Here is a 15,368-nt window from a genome sequence, read left to right on the forward strand (position 1 = left end):
TCATGTTTGGTGTTTGTGATCCAAACTCAAGGCCACCGGAGACACTAGCACTGAGCGGCATCCCCATCCCAGTCCCTGCAGTAAATCGTTTGAATTGGGAGCTACCTCATGGAACAGTTCTGCATCTACCTTGTCGGGGTCCGGTGCTAGCCACGACCCTCAATTATTTCTCTACCAAACCCCAACATAAACTATCTCTCTCTGGACCGGCGTGGAGCACACGGGAATAAAGACACGATTCACATGGTTTTATCGGGAGGGAGATTCTCAGAGATCCCTCATGATATGCTGAGTTCACATCCTGAAGAATTCCTCTCATTTATTCTCCAAACAGCCTTTCAAACTTAATTTCAGGGAAATACCTTAGCATTCTGTCTCCTAGGTAACCAGGTGAATGGCTTTCCATCTGTCCACAACTACCTGTCTGCTGTGTGTGCTAGCTGTCACGTAGGCTTGAATCAGCATCTCTATCAGGCATCCTCCAAATTACAAAGAAAGGAGCAACATCCCGACCTTTTGTTAGGGCAGTGACAGCCTGTCTGCAAGGCTATGTGACCACTGCAGGTGGGGCCTATGGCTTCAGAGCCTGGCTGCCACACCATATAGAAATATGGGCCTACACTACCTGGTTACAGGGTAATCGGGTTTCTTTTTCCTTCTTCCCTTCCTTCCTTCATTCCTTCCTTCTTTCCTTTCTTTTTCTCTATCTCCCTCCTCCCCTTCCTTCCTTTTTTCTTTCTTCTTTCTCTCCCTCCCCTTTCCAACAAACTGTCCTTCCCCCAGAGACCCTGAGACCCCCCTGTTTCCACCGCAGAACACCCCACCCCAGGTTGTTGGCTGTCCGAGGTTAAGGATGCTCATGCTAGAGCGATTCCCCTAAGGCCTGAAGGGGTATAAGGCTATCTTCGCAGTCAACAACGGAAGTGGGATTACAGACAGTGTAGTATTTTATTTCGTGATCCCTAAGAACAGTTAAGAGCCTGGGGGGGGGGGCTTTTCTTTCTTTTTTATCATTCCTTGGAAGTGATTGCCCTCTAAAGACGTAACTGTGCAAAAGCACACAAACTAATGGCTGTTGGCTGCCCATTTCTTTCCTCTCCCCTGTCTCCTCCAGGCTGCCAGGACAGAGTAATCCTCATCATCAGTGCACTGAGGACAGCCAGCTGGGCCTGACAAAGCTCTCACTCCCAGCAGACTCCGCTACCGTTATCTTGTCTGCACCCCCCCCCCCCCACACACACATCGGGAAATTTTTCTATGTACGGAGCTACAAGCTTTCAGGATGTCGGTTTGCACTTTCGACCTATAATTGGGCAGAGGCCTGGAAGGAGAAACCCACGGTTCAAATCAATGGGTAGAATAGCACCCCTCCCTCACAATCGTACAAACAACAGGTGGTTTGGTGTACGCTGTTAACTCTTACACACACACCACCCTGGCGCACACAATATCGTAGGCGGAGCTTTCATACTGAGTGGCACCTGCTGGTCAGAGCCCAGAAGCCCATCTGGCAGGGTCGGGCAGATGGGGACTCCTGCCAGTGGGACACCAGGCTTGAGGCTTCGTGTACTAAGGACATTGGGCTTTTTCTTTCTCCTCTGTCCCTCTCAGCGTATCCCACCGCCCTCTCTACCCACTTCCTCAACCTTCGGTTCTCCGGGGAAGGGTTATCTCCATTCTGACCCTCCAGCAGTTCCCGGGAGGGCTATTTTTAGCAACGGCCACTCGCTCCAACTAAGCTCCAGGAGGAGCTGCGGTGTGGGAGTCGACGCCGCCCGCACAGAAGCCACCCGCTTTCTGGCATTGTTAGGGATGCGCATGGGAGGCTGGGGATGCAGCTGGTTTCCTCTGCAGTGCCCGCCAGGTAGGCGGTTCCGAGCAGCGCATTCATCCAGCGGCAGAGAGGCTTGCTTTCCCGGTGCGAAACGCCGTGCTCAGCAGCCAGCTGCAGCGCAGGCCCGCCCGCCTCGGGCGCCGGGTGGTCTCTACAGAGGAGGAAGTTCCCGGGCACCGCTGCCTGCGTCACAGCGGGGCTGGCACCGCAGCGGCGGCTCGGCAGGCGGCAGCGACCCCGGGGCCGGGCGCTGGGCGGCGCTGACTGCCGCGGGCCAGGCTGTGCGCGGGGCGGCGCTGGAGGCGGCACCGCTCGCGGCCGGGGAGGCACCGGGGAGGAGAAACGGGGCTGCGGAGCTGGGGCGTTAGCTGCGTCCCGGCTCGGAGCCCGCGAAGAGGACGAGGACCAAGGCGCTGCCGTGGCCGCGGCCGCAGCACTCTGGGCGCGACAAGCCATGAACAGCGACCCAGAGGTCGCTGGCCGCCGCTGAGCCCAATCCGGACACAGCTCGCCGAGCCCCGGCACCCTCTCCTGCCAACACCCTCGCCCCCAGAGGTAAGGACAGGGGACTCACGGAGGGATGGAGAGGGACGGCCGACACACGGCCACTCGACTCAGTCCTCCCGGCGCGCCCCAGCCCGGATGCGCCCACCCCGCCTCATTCGTGTCCCTGGCCCCACCGGGCTCTGGGACAGGCACAATGTGGTCGTCTGCCCAGCGTGCGGTCCCGGGAGCCCGCCAATCCCAACCCCACCCAACCCACAAGGGTCCTGGGATACGTGTCAGGGACCCCCACAGCCTGGCGCCTAGCGCAGCTCCACCGCACCAGGTTCTGGGGACTGGGGGAGGGGCGCACGAGGAGAAAACGCGGTCGCGGCAGGGATGGCCTGGGCGAGTCTCCTTTTTCCATACCTTCAAAATCCCGGAGATGCTGGGGCCTGTTTTTTTCTGCTCTTTTCCCCAACCCTCTCGCCTCCCAGGAATGCCTGAAGTTACACTTTTTTGAGGAAGGAGGGGGAAACCCGTGGTCTCCGTGGGGATAGAGTGAGCGCCAGCCCGCTCACCTGCAGGACCGGGGGGCGGGAGGGGGCTGCGCATCCCAAGGCCCGGAGGTCAGGTGTCTAGGCCCGCAGTTGCGGCCAGGACATCTGCCTTCATCCCAGACTGAGCCTTGCTGATCCGTCGTTTTCCGTGGTTCCCAGAATAGAGGTGTTCGAGATGGAGCCAGTCCCCCAGGAGCCTTAGAGTGTGCTCTGTAAATGCCTTTCTCTTGTCCAATAGCCAATTCTTCTCTCTCTCACACCCCACACACTCGGCTGTGTTCTTCAGATTTCAGTTATTTTCAAATCCTCCGAGTTTACCTGGCTTTTCAATGGCTCAGCCCACCCCTGGTCCCTAGTTTATGCGGATGTTTTATTAGAGGGCTAGGGCAAAACTTCACTGGGTTTCCAAGTCCTTAAGCATTTTACCCTCACGACAAATCGGCTAAACATTTTCGGGATCCTATCCTTAAACTGGAAAAAAATAAGACTTAAGTGATCATTGTGAGAGTTTGGCTCGGAGGCTTGCAGGACCCGTTAGAGCCTGCAGTAGTCTAAGAAGTGTGGCCCCAACTGAGGGTCGCTCGCGTTTCTGCCAGGTATGCAGTGGCTTTCAGAAGCTGGAACAGGACTTCAGAGTGGACCAGACATTGAGATGCCATCTAGGTGACAGAGGAATACAAGTGATTTTAAACCTCTTGGTTCACACCAGTCTGCAAACCGCCAAGCCTCTCTTATTCTCTAACGACTTGTACAAAGCTACGAAACCTGGCTGTAATCGGAACTTCTTAGACTCTTACCCAGATTTGCAATCTATGCTGGACCTGTGGACAAAGCTATCGGGTTAGAAGTACACAACTCTGTAGTAGTAGTATGATAATAGAATTTCTTATGACTTAAGGCCAGCTGGGAGGTAGAGGGCAGTTTTGCAAGCACAAATATTTCCCTTTTTTAACATTCTAGACTGACAGCAAGTAGGGCCACCATCTCCATGGCTGTGAAAGGCAGTAAGCATGATTTACTGTTCTTTGATGGATAAAATCACCGGAAGCCTTTGCTAATGACATTAATCTGTTTCTCAGACTGATTGTGTACTTAATTTAACCAAATCTTGTGAGTTTTTGTTTTATTGGTCTCACGTAGCCCAGACTGGCCTCAGATTTCCTATTTACCAGAGGATGGCTTTGATCTCGCAAGCGCTGGCTTTAGGGGGAGTATGCTACCATGTCCAGTTTATTCTGTGCTGGTGACTGAATCTGGGCCTTTATGGGTACTAGCCAATCTTATCAATTAGTTACATACCAAAGAAGAGCTTTTTTTTTTTTTTTTTTTTGAGATAAGGTTTCTCTGTGTGGCTTTGGAACCTGTCCTGGTACTTACTCTGTAGCCCAGGCTGGCCTCAAACTCATGGGATCCACTTGCCTCTGCCTCCTGAGTGCTAGGATTAAAGGTGTGCACCACCACCGCCCACTGTAAAATTTATCTTTTCAAACAACACAGAGCCAGAAATATTCTTAACTCCGAAGGCCCAGTTTTTATAAAATTATTATGGCTGTTTTATTGATTGAGACAGGATTTCTTTGTGTTTCCTGGCTCTCCTGGAACTTGCCCTGTATCAGGCTGGCCTCAAACTCAGAGGGCTGCCTGCCTCTGTCTCCCGAGTGCTGGGATTATAGGCATCAGACCCATCGATGGCTTTTAAACCTTTTGTAGTATTTTAATCTATAGTCATTGGTGTCGTTATAATATAACCCAAGTTTAAAGAGAAATGAGGTGAAATTTCTACTTAACCTGGCGAGACTTGTCTTACTGATTTAGTAGTGTGCGGCATCTCCTTAATGTAAACTGGCTGTCCTGATGTCTCTCTGTCCACCCTGAGAGAGATGGTGCTGGATCCATTTTATAGAATGGAGCTCAGAGTGTATGACTTGCCAAAGGCTGTGCAGCTGGAATAAATGCTAGCTGAATGCAGACAGTGTTTGAGTTTAGGCACTGCGTCACTCTGCAGCTCAGGCTTGCCTCACAGTCCTGGTAATCCTACTGCCTCAGCCTCTTGATTGATAGGGTTGCAGATGTAATCTCCATACCTGGTTCTCTTGAATTTTTAATGTCACACTTTCTCCCCACTATCTAAGGCCTCCTCTTTTTCCTCCGACCTAAATATGCTTTTAACTAACAGTAACACCTTCACTTGAAAACTGAAATTAAGAACATACAGTGACCTCTCTAGGGTTTGCGAGGCCTCTGCTATGCAACACAATTTGAATTTTGAATGAGGACAATTACTTCCAAAGCCTATGTTCTTTTGACTGATTGTAACTAAGTGAATAATTTGAAACACCCCAGTGGACCATTCTGTCCTGCCCATTGGCTGGGCTTGTCCACATGGCAACAGTGTCTCCTGGACTGTAACACATTGCCAGGGTTTCCTACTTCTTCTCTGGAATGCTGGCTGTGTCTCTAGTTTTAGTTTATCCCTGATGGCATGTTACAACCCATGAGGATGACATTCCTGTGGGTGTGTCTTTGACGCCACTTCTTTTAAAATATAAATGATGGCAGCGCCTGGTGAGACATTCTGTAATCCCAGCGCTCAGGAGGCAGAGGCATGAGGATTGCTACAAGTTTAAGGTGAGCTTGGTCTCGGCATTGTGAGTTCCAGGCTGGTCTGGGCTACAGGGGGAAGCCCTTTCTCAAAAATAAATAAGTAAATAACACATTAACATATGTCATAGTAGAATATCTGCATCATTTTAAATTGGAGCGGTGTACAGAGCTTAGCCCCAGGTAGGCATAGTCGCTGTCAACTTCTGGATGCAGTGCAAAATAGGTATTCAAAGGGCCGGCGGGATTGAGCCATGCCGAGCCCCCGTTTCCCTGTGTAGTGGAGTGTAGAGACTGTGTCGTGTATGAATTAGATGAAGCAGTACCCGTGAAGACAGCGCCCTTGTCTAGCAGAGGAGCAGTAAGGACTCCATCTCTGTAACCGTCTAGATGTCTAGAGCCCACGGAGGTCTCTGCTATCACTTTCTGTGTTTTTACCTGCAGGTGGTGATTAGTCAATCTGCCATAGACTCACTCTACCTCCAGCTATCCGGGCTTGGTCTAAATCCGTTTTTAGCATATCTAACTTTGAATCACATCCGTTCTTGAAGTCTTGAGTTAGAAGCTATCTCACCTTTTTTAGTGTTTCTTTTGTTCTGCGCCGCATATTTTAAAGAACTTACTAGAACTGTTATCAGTGGATTGGAATGTGTATGCTTTGGCAAACAAGTGTTCCTGTTTTTTGCCGCTCAGGGTCTCGCAGCCTTGCTTATCTCTCAAACGCCGTGAGGATGCCAGTATCTCCCCACCACACACCTCAGCCTCCACCACATCACTCCCCTCTGCAACACTGTGCAGCTAAATGCTCCCTCCTCTCCAGCCCCTGACCTCCCTCTGCATCTTCCCTCAGTCCAGTTGCACTTCCAACAGGAGCTCTAATGCTTCCACTTTTTTTCACGTTGTTTTTTCCCAGGTATTCTACAAACAACAGTAAGTCGTTGAACGTAGTAGACCTTTTCCTATTTATTTTTCTTTGTCGAGGGTAGCATCTTGATGTTTTTTATGTCCTGAAAGAAAGACAAGTCATGTATTTGTAAGCGATCCTTCCACGGCATCTAGGAAAGATGTCCACATTCCTTGCTTACCTTTAAGACTTACTCATCTCAACCTCCGTGCTTGTTCTTTTACGTGGATGTATGTAGGGTGTGTGCTGTCTGTGTTCACATGTGGGCTCTATGTGTATGAAGCTGCACATGTGTATGAGTTTGTATGGAGGTTTATGGTTATCAACCAGTCTTTCCTGAGCACTTTGTCTTATTTATTGAAGCAGGGTTGTTTACTTGATCCAGGAGCGCACCATATAGCTAGTCTAGCTAGCCAGTTTTCATCTGAGCTCCCCTCTCTCTGAACCCTGATTCCACCTGACATTCACATAAATTCCGAGGATCTGAACCCAGGCTCACACTTGCAGGGCAAACTCACACCTCCCCAGCCCCTTTCTTCACTTACTGTGTTTCACTAGTATTACATTTACTGGAAGGTCACAGTTCTTAAAGAACTTTAGACACCATGAAAGAAAGACCATGCTTCATTTATAAATTGCTCCTAGAGTCATGTAATAAACATCATTGCATTATAAATCTGTTGAGCACATTGGAATCAGATTGCCTGGAGCAAGGAACCAGGGTGTGTGTGTGTGTGTGTGTGTGTGTGTGTGTGTGTGTGTGTGTATGTAATGCCTTTACTGGAGAGCAAGGCAAGCGAGCCTCAGAAGTGTGAGATAGTGAGCAAGGAAGATTGCAAAACCTTTGTGTGGGATATAGAACTGGCCACGACACTGCTGGAGGCTGTGGCCAGGAGTCACTTTCAAGAGAGAATTAGCCCAGATGTAAAGCCCAGTCCATTTTACTGCTGATGCAAGGAATGGAAAAAGGAGGCTTGGCTGTGTGCTGGAGGCCTGCTACCTGCTGGGCGTTCCTGGGCTGGGAAAATGAGTCTGTGGGATTGAGTGGAACAGGAGTGCAGAGAAGCTAACCTGGCCTTGAACAGCTAACACGGAAATGGAAATGCTCGGCCCCCTTACCACCGCCCCCTGGCCAGCACAATAGTGCCGGAGGGTTTCTTTAGATAGTTGGGTGGGACTCTGTGGGAACTGACCCGAGTGTTGAGGTGGAGAATGGCAGTCAGTCATGAGACATGCTGGACCGTTTACTTAGAGGAGTCCTTTCCCATCACAAACTGTAGAAGGAAATTTAGGAACACTTTCTGATGTAGAAGCAGTGTGCGTGTGTGTGTGCATGTGTGTGTGTGTGTGTGTGTGTGTGTGTGTGTGTGTGTGTGTGTAAACAGGCAAACATGAACTCAGGAGTCAATTCAGGCCTTTGCACAGGCTTCATACATCACATGCTCCTACTGAGTCCCATCTCTGTACCCTTTGTCTGTGCCAGCTCTTGGGTGTTTTTGTTTGTTTGTTTGTTTGTTTGTTTGTTTTAATATTATTCTGTAGTTAGTGATGTATATTACCAAAGAGCTGTTGATTTTAAAAAATTGCAATGCGGGCTTAGGAAAGTTTAGCAAAATTCGGAAATCAGCTATCAAATATCAGGAAAGATATTTTGGGGGTGGGGTTTGAGAGAGGGTTTCTTTTCTGTTTTAGTTTGGTTTTTGTAAGACAGGGTTTCTCTGTGTAGCCCTGACTGTCCTGGAAATCGTCCTGTAGACCAAAGGTCTGCCTGCCCCTGCCTCAGAAGTGCTGGGATTAAAGGTGTGAACCACCATCGCTGGCAAAGATGGGATCTCTTTTGTAGTCCTGGCTGGCCTTGAACTCAGCCACTGTGCCCAGCTCAGAAAGATGTTTTATAACTTGAGAAAGTCACAGAAAGTGTCTCAGATGAAGTGTTTGAGCTAGAGCAATCCAGAAAAAAGCAGCAAGGCCCCAGAACACAGGACAGAGCGTGAGAAAGCTTAATACCGAAGGTCCATTGTGTTTCTGTGGACTGTGGCCTTGGGTGGACCACAGTCAGTAAGAGTTGTTTGTGCCTCCCCCATCTCTCACTTTCTGCCCAGCCTTACCTTTTGCCAGGGCAAGATGACCTCTGTTGAACTCATGGTTACAGGGCTTCCCAGCAAGATGACCCCTGTTGAACACATGGTTACAGGGTTCTATGCTACATTTAGAAATCACAGAGGAGCCATATACAACTGAAGGCAGACAGAATAGCCAATATAACAAACTATTTTTTGTGAATATATATGATGTCTTAATTTTTAAAACCCTCTACAATTATCTTTTTATTTGTATTTATAAGAAACACACTTAGCTGGATGTGGTAGCACAAGCCTTTAATCCCAGCACTGAGGAGGCAGAGACAGGTGAATCTCTTTGAGTTGGAAGTCAGCCTGGTCTACATAGTGAGCTCTAGGATAGCCCCGGCTACATAGAGAGATTCTGTTTGAACAAACAAATAAAAAAGAAACAGTTTGCTCTGTGCAGTGGGGCAGCGTGTGAGGTCTGTGTCATTCTCATGAGCCATCCACTTTGTTTTTGAGATAAGGTGTCTCACTAGGACCGGTTCTCTGATAAAGCTAGGCTGGCTCACCAGCAAGCCCCAGGGATCTGCTTGTTTCTGCCTCTCCACTGCTAGGAAAACAAATGACTGGCTTTTAAGAAGAACTTGGATGCTGGGGATGTAATGGATGCTCATGATTGACAGCTATTTCTCCAGCCCCTGTTGTCTTAAGCTGAAATTCATTTGTAAAGAATTAAACTGACTACCTAGGTAAATTTTACATTGACAAAATTCTTATACCCTTAAATTTGTCTCCCAAAGCCTCCTTGACCAGGCATCCCTTTGTCTCTTGATGGGCAGCCCCCCTCAGTTCTCATATCCATCACCCCTCATCTGTTCCTGCGGATGCTCTGATACAAGCCAAGCTTCTTTGGGACTGCTCCGTTATTCATCAAGTATGAGTTTGTCTGTCTCAAAGAATTTATACTTCTTCATAATTACAACACTTCCTTATTAAAAAGATTTTAGTGTGCAGATATTTCGGGAGGGTGGGGCTCCCGGGGCTTTCTTGGCTTCCTGGTTTCTTGCACAAGTTCCCTGGGGAACAAAAGCCTGGGCTTCTGGTGCATCTTCTGGAGCTGTGAGGGGTCTGTTTCCCCAGCTGTTGGCCACATCTGGAGACTGGCATGCTTTGGCACGCTCCATCTTCACAAGCAGGGCATCCTCCTATTCCCCAGCTTTCATTTTAACTATATTTTCCTTTTCAACTTTCACCTCAACCTTCAGAAAGGTGTTTGGTGACAGGAAAGTACCCAGGACAGCAAGAGCCTCCTTCCCTGTTCTTTCCTCAGTGCTCAAGGAGTCCCTGGGACACAGCTGCTCAAGAACTATTGATATTATAGATGTTAGTGGCGAGACTTCTTACCTTCTAGCTGGGAGCATATCATTTCCTTCTGATTTTTTTTACAAATGTTTATTTATTATGTATACAGTGATCTGTCTGCATGTGTGCCTGCAGGCCAGAAGAGGGCAGATGGTTGAGTCACCATGTGGTTACTGGGGATTGAACTCAGGACCTCTGGAAGAGCAGCCAGTGTTCTCAACCAGCCCCAATAATTTTCTTTTCAAGACAGGGTTTCTGTGTAACTCTGGAGCCTGTCCTGGAACTCACTCTGTAGACCAGGGTGGCCTTGAATTCACAGAGATCACCTCTGCCTCCCAAGTGCTGGGATTAAAGGCATGTGCCACCACCAGCCGTTTGTTTTGTTTTGAGACAAGGGCTCACTGTGTAGTCCTGGCTGCCCTGGATCTCGGCTCACTAGCGTCTGTAGTTATTGAAAATAATGTGTTGCATTATGACATTTCATTCATGTATATAATACATTTTGGAAATATTCACCTCATCACCCTCTTTTGATCCCCTCCCACCCATCCCCTGTTCCTTTCCTCTTCCCGACTGGTCCCCTTCCGCTTTCCTTTTTTTCTGTGTATTTTAAGCACTTGTCAAAAATCACTTAGTATTCACTTTTAAATATCTTCGAGTTTATGAAAATTAGAAACATTTTGAAATATCTCCGTGCATTTGGTAAATGGGAAAGATGTAACTTGTACCTACCTCCTGGAACAACAGGCAGATGATTGCTTGGTCAGTCATTTCTGTTTTGAAGCCTTACAGAATGACTTCACTGGGAAAGCATTGTAAAGATAAATCACTCTGCCTCCCTGGACTTCAGCAAAGCCCAGTACAGTGTGTGTATCCGTGATGTTGGGAAATGCTGTTCAGATTGCACTCGACCTTCTGGTGATTGCGTAGCTCTGCAGAGCATTCCTCCAGCCATCGGAGGAAGTGGGGGGGCTGCTGCAGAGGGTGGGGTTTGGCCATGAGTTAGGAAGAGTTAGGAACTTCGGTGTTTTGTGAAGGCTGCGGTCTGCAGGCAAGAAAACATGCATCTGACATTCACGTGAGCCCATGATGACAGAGTGCTAAAGCAAGGATTTAGAACGAGGTTGGTAGAATGAAATGAAGAAAAAAAAGCAGGCAAGTGATAAGGGAACTGTTTGGATGAGCGTGCAGGGTGGCCTCGTGAAGAAAACGAAGCCGTGTAAGCACACGTGGTGGCGATTTGGTTGTTGTCCACGATTTGGTTGTTGCTAAAAGAAGGACTGAATGAGTGAGTGAAATGCAAGACAGAGAAAGGCTGTGCGCCATTAGCATAAAGGTAGGTCTTCCTAGGTAGATGGTGCTGGCCAGCTAGCAAGCTGCTACAAAAACTTGCTGGATAAATAATTTATAAAAAAGTGGTGTTGGGGTGGAATGGAGGGATTCATCTAAAAGTGAATTCTGAGCGTCACTTGATGTGAGAAGTGGGTGGTGGACTTGTTTTTAAAACGTGGATTGAAGAGTATTACTAAACTATTGTTTTGAGACAGGTCTCGCTGTGTAGCCCTGACTTGACCTTCTGGAGATCCACCTGCCTCTATCTCAAGAATGCTGACACTAAAGAGTGGCCTACGTTACTAACTAGACCCTTGACTGACAGCTAGTCATTAATTAGGTGTCCAGGAAACAATTTTGCATGAACATGTCTGCTCTCTATTAATGTTCATTTAAATTTTTTTTTGTTTTGTTTTTTTCAAGACAGGGTTTCTCTGTGGCTTTGGAGCCTGTCCTGGAACTCGCTCTGTAGACCAGGCTGGTCTCGAACTCACAGAGATCCACCAGCCTCTGCCTCCCGAGTGCTGGGATTAAAGGTGTGCGCCACCAACGCCCAGCTTAAATTTTCTTTTTATCAGAGTCTTAATTTCCTCGCTGAGGGAGACCGTGGCAATGCCTTGCAAATAGATGCTGTCCCAAATCAAGTTTGAAACTTTCCGGATCACTTTTGTTTCATTTTGAATTAATTTTTAAGTTGGAATACAAAGTCATGGGTTACGTCCTGGTGTGTGTGCATACGTGTGTTTGTTTATTCAAAGACAGTACAATGAAACATGTCACTCCTGACAGTCTCTACAGACTGTCTTGGCCAAGGAAATATCATCCATTGCATTCTGTTCTTGTGTTAAGATATTTGAGTTTGTCACTCTGGATTTCTTTGTCTATATTGTGTTTTTAGAGTTCTAATGGCCAGCACTGATAACACACTGGTATTTTTAATATTTTCAAAACATAATCTAAATGAATACTGTTTCACTATGATCTGATTAATACAGTGTGTGCACCTGGCCTCTGTGTGTTTGTCCTGTATATTTAGCATGTAGTCTTTTAAAAGGTAACATCAAGAAGTACATATGGCCACTTGGTGCCATTTTCAAGCTAGAAATGATTTTGCCTATATTATTAATCCCCGTGGGACCCCTATTTTTTGAGAGGCCCCTAAGACTTATTCTGATAAGTTATATTCTTTTTAAAAAAATATATTTGAGTCTTTCAAAACGACTTTAATCTTTTTTGAGGCAGGATAGCCCTGGCTTCCTGAACTCCATTTGTAGACCAGGCTGGTCTTGAACACACACCTGCCTCTGCCTCCCAGTACTGGAATTAAAGACAGGCACCACCACACTCAGCAAAAATTATATTCTTTCCTAAAAAGTTGAGATTCTGAGGCTGAGGGAAAGAGATCAGTTGATAAGTTCCTGCCATGTATGCATCGAGAACCTGGATTCGGATCCGCAGTACCATGTGAAAACTAGGCTCGGCAGTGCACATCCGTAGCCCCAGCACTTTGAGCAGATCCAGGCAGACCCCTGGGGTTCACTGGTCAGCCAGCCTCGCCAAGTTGATGACCTCTAGGTTCAGCAAGAGACCCTGTCTCAAAAAGCAGTGTGGAGGGAGACCGAGGAAGACAGTGTTGATCTTTGGCCTGCAAACACCTGTGCACCCACATACACACTTGTGCATGGGCACACAGTTGGCATTCTCAGGATAATGCAGTGTGTTCAGGAAGGTTATTGCGGGCCTTGTCCCTCTTATGAAAGTATAACCCTAGAGCCTTCGGAGTGGGATTAACATGCTAAAGAAATTCATCTCCAAACGTGACGTTCTCAGCTCAGCACGTCACAGTAGCTTTGCTCAGTTACTAGCTGCTGGGAAGGACAGATTGTAACAAATACTTGCATATTGATACATTGACAGGAGCAGTAAAGGGCTCAGGGCACACAGGAATGACGTGCAGCGCTATGAATGGAAGAAACTTGCGTCTTATTTTCCAGGGGGACGTAGCATTCTTAATAATGCGCTTTTCAGCAAGTGAGCTTTTCTTCTATTGCTGTCCTCCTTAGAATCAAGTTTGTGCAGATGGTCCTTTACAGAACCTGCCTGTGCTTTTCCCAGTTCACTTTCAGAAACTGCAGTTATTCACAGGATTCCCCTGTGCTCTCCTCCGCCTTCACCAGGTGATGCTGGCGGCTCCCTGGTTACTGTTCCTTGCCGTGTGTTTTCTCTCACGGTGTTAGAATGCTCGCAGTGGGGTGTGACCCAGGATGGTAACCCTTCAACCCCTAAAATAGAGCTTCTGGCTCTCCCGGCATTCATTGGTGATGTACCAGTGAGACAGAGATTTGGATTTTGATGGAAGCATCAGGAATCACCAGTTATCTTAGACGCTTACATAGAACTCCTCTGGGTTTGGTTTGGTTTTGCTGTTGTTTTGTTTTCAAAGGTACTCTACACTGAAATAACTTGTAGATTAAGGGTTAGAAATAACTTTTTTTAAAAAGAGGGGCTTGCTTTAGCAAACATCTTTCAGAAAACAAGTTAGACAAGGAAGGCATGAGCACGCAGTCAACACCAGTACGGTGTGCAGGGCTTCCTAAGAGAGGGAACTGCACTGGGTGAGGTCGTGCTGGGCTTCTCTTTTGGAACCTCTGGGTGCTTCCTGCCGCAGGGAGCTGCTCCATCCTAAACCAAACGCTGCAGCCCAGCAGTCCTGCTGACTTGGAAAAGCGGAGGGTCAAGTCAGAGCCTGCCAGTGGCAGCGCAGTGGAGGGAAACCCCCAAATCCTCATATAAATTCCTCCCAAATGTTTGCCTGATCTCAAAGGAGAGACATCGATAGCTGGGCAGATTCCTGGCCTCCGTCCACACTTGAGCCCCTGCCACTGTGCGGCACAGAGTTCACAGTTTGAGGAGGACCACACCGCTGATCTGCTGCAACTAAAACCAGCGCTTTCCAGAGGCATCCAGGGTAAACATCAGTAATTAGACAGGGAAACACACAGGGGAAGGAACACAACCCGTAATAAGACAAAGACTATCATCAGAAATGAACTTCGGAATGAGCCAAGTGATAGAATTAGGCAATAACAAGTTCCAACTGCTGTTGTTAGCAGTGTGGAAGAAAAAGTGATCCTGACGGCTCCGCAGATAGCAACTCAGCAAAGAAACAGAAACTGGAACAAAATGCAGTCTAAAACGAAAAAGCCCCTAGATAGCTTTAGAACTCATTGGAGAGAACACACACACACACACACACACACACACACACACACACAGTTTTGTAGTATAAAGGGTAGAGTAAAGATCTGAAGTAACTGACACACAGTGACACATGGGACAATATCAATACTGCAGCCATCTCTCTGTGAGCAGCCTGGGGTGACTTATAAAGCAGTTTGGTATTCTTAACCCAGAAAACTACACAAAATCCTGCCAGTCTAGAGGTCCAAATCTTTGTGTTTACTTCTTTTGTGAAGCTGCCCGGGCCATCGAAGCGTGGCATCCCCAGAGCCCAGTAGCTGAAAAGCGTTGGTTGAAAGGAGCAGCCTGCAGCATCTTGCCATTACGATGGTGGAGTGGATAGACTGGGCACAGGGTCTGTGGTCTAAAGTGCTGGTAACCTTTTGCTGTGGTGATATTTTGTTTGTGCTTTAACAAATAAAGCTTGCCTAAAGATCAGACAGAGTACAGACATAGCCACACTTGTTAGCCATAGAGGCTAAGCAGTGGTGGCACATATTTTTATTCCCTCATAGAGGTAGTCAAATCTCTGTGAGGTCGAGGCCACCCTGGGCTACAAGAGGTCGAATCATTTTAAAAGAGAATCAGAGCCTAGTGGTAATGGCTCACACCTTTAATTCCAGCACTAAGGAGGTAGAGACAGGAAGTGATAGGGCTGGGCAGAAAGAGGAATTAAGGCAGGGGAAGCTCAGGCAGGACTCAGTGTGAGGTTTCATAGAAACAGGATCACCCCTTTGGTCTGAGGATTCAGTAGAGATAAGAACTAGTCACTTACTGCTCTGCTTCTCTGATCTTCAGCATTAACCCCTTTATCTGACTCCAGGTTCTTCTTATTAAGACCAATTAGAATCCGCACTACATTTTGCTGTGTACATTTCAAAGTGTAGAGAGTGTGGAGCGCCTAATGGTTCCAGTGCAACTTTTCTGACCACTGGACTCAGTCACGTGAGCAAAGCTCCCAAGATGCACCATGGCACACAGTGGCT

General features: G+C 47.7%; 1 protein-coding gene across 3 annotated transcripts in view; it reads left to right on the top strand.

Moving 5' to 3' along the window:
* Window positions 1-2,185: 2,185 nt before the first annotated feature.
* Window positions 2,186-15,368, top strand: part of Lrrc8c (leucine rich repeat containing 8 VRAC subunit C) — a 79,973-nt gene continuing 66,790 nt past the window's right edge. For all 3 annotated transcript variants that reach the window (XR_007594237.1, XM_050155782.1, XM_050155781.1), the window contains exon 1: window positions 2,186-2,389. The gene's annotated coding sequence lies outside the window, so the exon portion shown is untranslated. The remainder of the gene's footprint in view (window positions 2,390-15,368) is intronic.

Source organism: Alexandromys fortis, unplaced genomic scaffold (assembly GCF_014885135.2).
Source record: "Alexandromys fortis isolate MF-2015 unplaced genomic scaffold, M_Fortis_MF-2015_v1.1 scaffold_87, whole genome shotgun sequence".
In the NCBI taxonomy this organism is placed as follows: domain Eukaryota; kingdom Metazoa; phylum Chordata; class Mammalia; order Rodentia; family Cricetidae; genus Alexandromys; species Alexandromys fortis.